This window comes from Callospermophilus lateralis, chromosome 8, assembly GCF_048772815.1.
Source record: "Callospermophilus lateralis isolate mCalLat2 chromosome 8, mCalLat2.hap1, whole genome shotgun sequence".
Lineage (NCBI taxonomy): Eukaryota > Metazoa > Chordata > Mammalia > Rodentia > Sciuridae > Callospermophilus > Callospermophilus lateralis.
In genome coordinates this window covers 52,722,048-52,728,047 of record NC_135312.1, presented here as the reverse complement: position 1 = coordinate 52,728,047, position 6,000 = coordinate 52,722,048, and positions in this window count along the sequence as shown.

Here is a 6,000-nt window from a genome sequence, read left to right as displayed (position 1 = left end):
ATTATATTGATGAGAAAAACAAATCCCAAAATGTAAAATACTATATGATCTATTATATAACATTCTTGAAATGGCAAACTTTCTGATGAAGAACTAATTAATGGCTGCCAGGATTTGATGAAGTAACTAGAGGATAGTAAGTAGAGCTATAAAAAGGCAACGCAAGGGATCCTGTAGTGATTGAGTAAGTCTATATTTTAACTCTAATAATATTCTTGTTTTGATATTATACTATAGTTTTGCAAGTTGTTTATAGTTTATCATAGGAGGAATGCTGGTAAAAGGAACTTTGAATCTTTGTATAATTTCCTGTGAATTATTTTAACATTTCTTAAAATTTAGCAAGATTTGGTGGTTCATATCTATAATCCCAGCAGCTCAGGAGGTTGAGGCAAGAGTATGGCAAGTTCAAACCTAGCCTCAGCAACTTAGGAAGGTCTTGAGCAACTTTAAGACTCTCAAAAAAAAAAAAAAAAAAAAAAAAAAAAAAAAAAAAAAAAAAGAGAGAGAGAGAGAAAAGAAAAAAAGAGAAAGATGTGGCTTGGGATGTGGCTCAGTGGTTAAGTGCCCCTGAGTTCAATCCCTGGTACAAAAAAAAGGACATTTTTTTTTTTTTGAAATTTATAATTATCTTAAATTTCTTATGCTTAATTGTCTTAAAATGACTTAAACTTAATTTAATAGAAAGCAGTTTAAAGCAAATGATAGTAATTAGAACTTGAAATTTTTTAAAAAAATAGTCAAATAAAATAAGCCATGAAGCCATTTAAAGGAATGCTAAGGCTTTATAAAAGAGCATGCAGAGGGGGACCCCTGAAATGAAAGGTACTAGCTAGTTACCAGGTACTCAACTATCTGTGCACATGACTCACTTGACTCTAACCCCAAGGGATATACAGAAGCGTATGCCCTTCTATTAAATGATTCATAATCCTTTAGTTTCAACAGACAAATATTAAAACAATAAACACAGAAATTGATACACTGATTTTGACTGACTCTGGTGTGGCCAAGGGCAAAACAGGGTGATGGTGGTGTTTAAAGACTTCAGAGATGGAGAACACTTGAATTGTATATAAGAAAGAGGATTTTTGCTTAACAGAAGAGACACTGAAGATGATTCTACCCCAAGTGAACAATGTTACAGAAATAGATGAAGAAACAGTGAATGAGTTTGGAAAGTGGCTAAAGATTAGCTGAAAAAAAGCAAAAGTGGATCCATAAAAGCTTGTGTCCCTTATCTTTGGAGAAACCCATACATTTGATAGTCCTAGACCTAGTGATACAATTACTCTAAAGCCCAACGATTTCCTGAATTGTAGAAATGGAAATTTGTTTACAAAAAAAATTCTACAATAAATCTATCTATATTTTCTAATTTTGTTGGTACTGCATTGCCATAATCTAAGACATCTATATTCCCTGTGGTGAAATGCTTGGATTCTACTCCTTTCTATTTCTAATTCCTGCTTAAGGAAACTAACAAAGTTCTAGGTGCTGCTTTAGAGAAGGGAGAATAGCAGAGAGTGTGAAAAAATGTTTCTAGTCCTTGAGTTCACCTTGCACAGAACCCAACATACTTCCTACAGAGTAAGTATGAGCCTGCTACAGACAATGTGGATATCACCCTGGTAGCTCAACGTTCTGTAGTAAGGATCTAAATGCTGGAGATCATCTGAGAGCACTGGGAGGAGTCCATTAGATTGGTCTTCTACCTATTGAACATGGGGGTCCAGCCCTACTTTTATTAGCACAATGCAGGCTACCATATCACAGGTGTAATAAAAGGTTAGTTCTACCCTGAGAACCTACTCCCTAATGCCACGAACTACATTAGCATTCTTTACATGCTTCTGTCTGACATCAACTGCCTGCCCATGAACTGGTTAGTGAGTACCTAGAAAATCTGTCATTTGGCTCAACCTTGCTAACACCAAGACAGAAATGATCATTCTAGCTGCATTACTGCCCTTGTCACCGGTCAACAGGGGAGTTGCTATCAGTGCAGGATGTGAAACTCTTCCCACATTCAGGTACTACGTTTGGATGAAAGGTCACATACTCAACAACTTCACCAGGTAGGGAACTTCCACCACACTTTACTGGGTTCAGTGGAAGACTGATTTTGAGTGGCACATTGTGAGATGGGACTGTTGAGTATGACTGAAGTTTTGTGGACTTTGGCTGAACAGAAGTGCTCACGTCATGGGACTAGGTGTGTAGGAGCATTCACTGTGCTCCTCCACACCTACCTGGTCCACAGGCCTTGTGCCCCAGCTTCAACATTACTAAGTTCTATTCCAATAAGCAATATAGCATCTGTCTTAAGATGCTGAAGAAGATTTGATAGGCCATGTCTCACCTCTACAACTCTGTCTCCTTTAGCTACCTCAGTGAGGCAGAAAACCATAGGTAAGCCCCCAAAACCCACCAATGAAAAGAGACCTACTGCAAGGGAAGAGCCACCTGCTGTAGGGGGCCCAGCCTTCAAACCCAATGTTCAGCCATGCTTCTTTGGTTTGTTTTTATTTATCCCTTTGGGCCAGGAGATCTCGGACATAGATCCTGCTAGGCTCTCTGTCTCAAGACCTAGAATTCCCAGAATATTGAAAATAACCCACTCATATAGTCTTTTCAAAATGGGAAGAGAGGACTGAGAGAGAGAGAAAGAAGTTATTATCTTACTCAAAAGTCACAAAGTCAAGGCAGATCTCTAGGATGTTCCTGTTTCTTTTCTTGTCATATTTGGGTAAAGCAGTGTCTGAGTGCTCAGTTAGTCTACTCAGGAAATAAAAGCAAGATATTCTCTTCTAAAGATAAAACGATAAAATATCTCTTGTTCTGATGATGACAGTCACAGTTGTGGGGCCTTAGCCTATCTCATGTTTCACATGATGACAGTATGGAATTTATTTTCTAATTACTCTGGGCTTCATTGTCTGACTTCTTTAAAGATTGTGTTTGTATGTAAACAATTCCTTTTTTATGTCTTGTATCTGAGGGCAAGATGAGTCAAATGTTTTTCTCAGTATTTGAAATTTTAGATGTTGTTTGTAGAATAACAAGTACAGGAGAAGAATACCTGTTGGCACCTGGTCATGTTACATTAATGGCTGAATGTTATTCAGTTATGTGTAAAGCAGTAAGCTAATGATTTAGCTATTGATATCCTATCAGAAGAAAGAGTTAATGTAAGCTTATTAAAGAGATTGAGTTCCTAGGAAGAAAAAAAGAACAATCTACATTCAGATTGTTCCAAAGGGAAATAATATATCCATGCTGTAAAATTGAGACTAAGTTTTTTAAGCCAGAGAAACTAAATCTTTTCCTTCTTTCCTTGGGCAAGGTTTAATATTTATTTGTTCTCAATTACATATACTTTTTTCATCCTTAAACAAATGCCTCTCAGGCAAATCATGTAAGGGATTCTCCAACATGGAATCACATTTACTACCTATTTCAAAAGTATAGTTTGTGAAGAAAACAAAAGTATTGTTTGCATCAAATTCTAAAATTTTAGAGTGCCATAATTTATGTAAAAAATTCCAAAAGTAATTTAGACTTTCTCTACTGGCAGCTTAGAATATTACAATTACCTACCTGTCATATAAAGATAATTTTTATCGGTCATATTTTCCATTATCTTTGATTTATTTAACTGTGCTCATCTATTCAAATTCAATATGTAAATAGAAAACTTATTCTTCCAGGTTAAAAAAATTTTAAAGAGAAAGCTGTCTTTATTGTTTTTAACAATAAGAAAATTACACTGCCAAATAGCAAGCAAATTAAAATACTTAATTGTGCAATGCTTTAATAAAATCTCAGATTCACTCAATGACCAAATTATAATCCATATTTCAACTATGAAAATAACAGCATATTGTATGCCCCAAAGATCTTTTTTTGGCATTGGAACATCACCTGTGCTTTTGCTTTTAAGGCATCATTGTTAATGAACCTGCACTTACCCCTGCCTATTCTGCCTATAACTATTGAGAATCATTATCATGTAAATTGCAGAAGTTTGTTACGAAGACAATGAATTATTTGTAGAATACAATCTTTCTTTATTTAGCTGTAGATAAACATATACTTTTAGTTTATTTATTTTTTATTTTTATGTGATGCTGAGGATCAAACCCAGTGCCTCACAGGTGCTAGGCAAGCACTCTACCATTTAACTACAACCTCAGCCCCCTAAGACATTCATTTTAAACAACAACAAATTTTTTTTTTTTGCTTTAATAATCTTTAGGTAAAACTACAACACTATTCTTTCATGCTATTTTTATTTTACTTGATTGTGGCAGATGTACACAGTAGAGATTTAATAATGAAGGATCTGTATTAGATGGCATGAATTGAATTTTGAACTTGTTAAAAATCTGTGTTCAGTTCTCCATTTGACTTACCTAGGTCTGGAGGTGTCCTTTGCTTCTCGTTACATTGCAGATACTCAATAATTGTGAGTATTCTACTGATGGAAATAATGCATCACAAATAATTTAAATGATTTTTTCTAATTTATAAAGTAGTGAGTTCTGTTATATAATACAACTAAATGACTTGTTCTTTTATAATAAAGAAAATAACTGTCATGAAACTTTAAAACATGAATCCCATTCAGATATTAGTGGTGCAGCTTTAAACATAGCATTCAACAAAAAGGAAAAGAAAATTATGAATGTTAGTAACCACACATCCTGGATTTTCCATAACCTTTCATTTCAGACATTTTCCATTCTTTTTTTTTTTATTTTTTTATTTTTTTATTTTTTTATTGGTTGTTCAAAAGATTACGAAGCTCATGATAAATCATCTTGCATACATTTGACTCATTTGGGTTATGAACTCCCATTTTTACCCCAAATACAAATTGCAGAATCACATTGGTTACACATTCACATTTTTACATAATGCCATATTAGTGACTGTTGTATTCTGCTACCTTTCCTATCCCCTACTATCCCCCCTCCCCTCCCCTCCTATCTTCCCTCTCTACCTCTTGTGCTGTTGTTCAATTCTCTCCCTTGTTCCCCCCCCCCCTTTCCCCTCACAACCTCTTCTATGTATTTTGTGTAACATTGAGGGTCTCCTACCATTTCCATATGTTTTCCCTTCTCTCTCCCTCTCTCTCCCCCCAATTGTCTTTGTTTAATGTTAATCTTTTCCTCACGCTCTTCCTCCCTGTTCTGTTCTTAGTTGCTCTCTTTATATCAAAGAAGACATTTGGCATTTGTTTTTTAAGAATTGGCTAGCTTCGCTTAGCATAATCTGCTCTAATGCCATCCATTTCCCTGCAAATTCTATGATTTTATCATTTTTTAGTGCTGCATAGTACTCCATTGTGTATAGATGCCACATTTTTTTTTTTTTTATCCATTCATCTATTGAAGGGCATCTAGGCTGGTTCCACAGTCTAGCTATTGTGAATTGTGCCACTATGATCATTGATGTGGCAGTATCCCTATAGTACACTCTTTTAAGATCCTCAGGGAATAGTCCGAGGAGGGCGATAGCTGGGTCAAATGGTGGATCCATTCCCAGTTTTCCCAGGAATCTCCATACTGCTTTCCATATTGGCCTTACCAATTTACAGTTCCACCAGCAGTGTACAAGTGTACCCTTTTCCCCACATCCTTGCCAACACTTATTGTTGTTTGACTTCATAATGGCTGCCACTCTTACTGGAGTGAGATGGTATCTTAGGGTGGTTTTAATTTGCATTTCTCTGACTGCTAGAGATGGTGAGCATTTTTTCATGTACTTGTTGATTGATTGTATGTCCTCCTCTATAAATTGCCTGTTCAGGTCCTTGGCCCATTTGTTGATTGGGTTATTTGTTATCTTATTGTTTAATTTTTTGAGTTCTTTGTATATTCTAGATATTAGGGCTCTATCTGAAGTGTGAGGGGTAAAAATTTGTTCCCAGGATGTAGGCTCTCTATTTATCTCTCTTATTGTTTCTCTTGCCGAGAAAAAAACTTTTTAATTTAA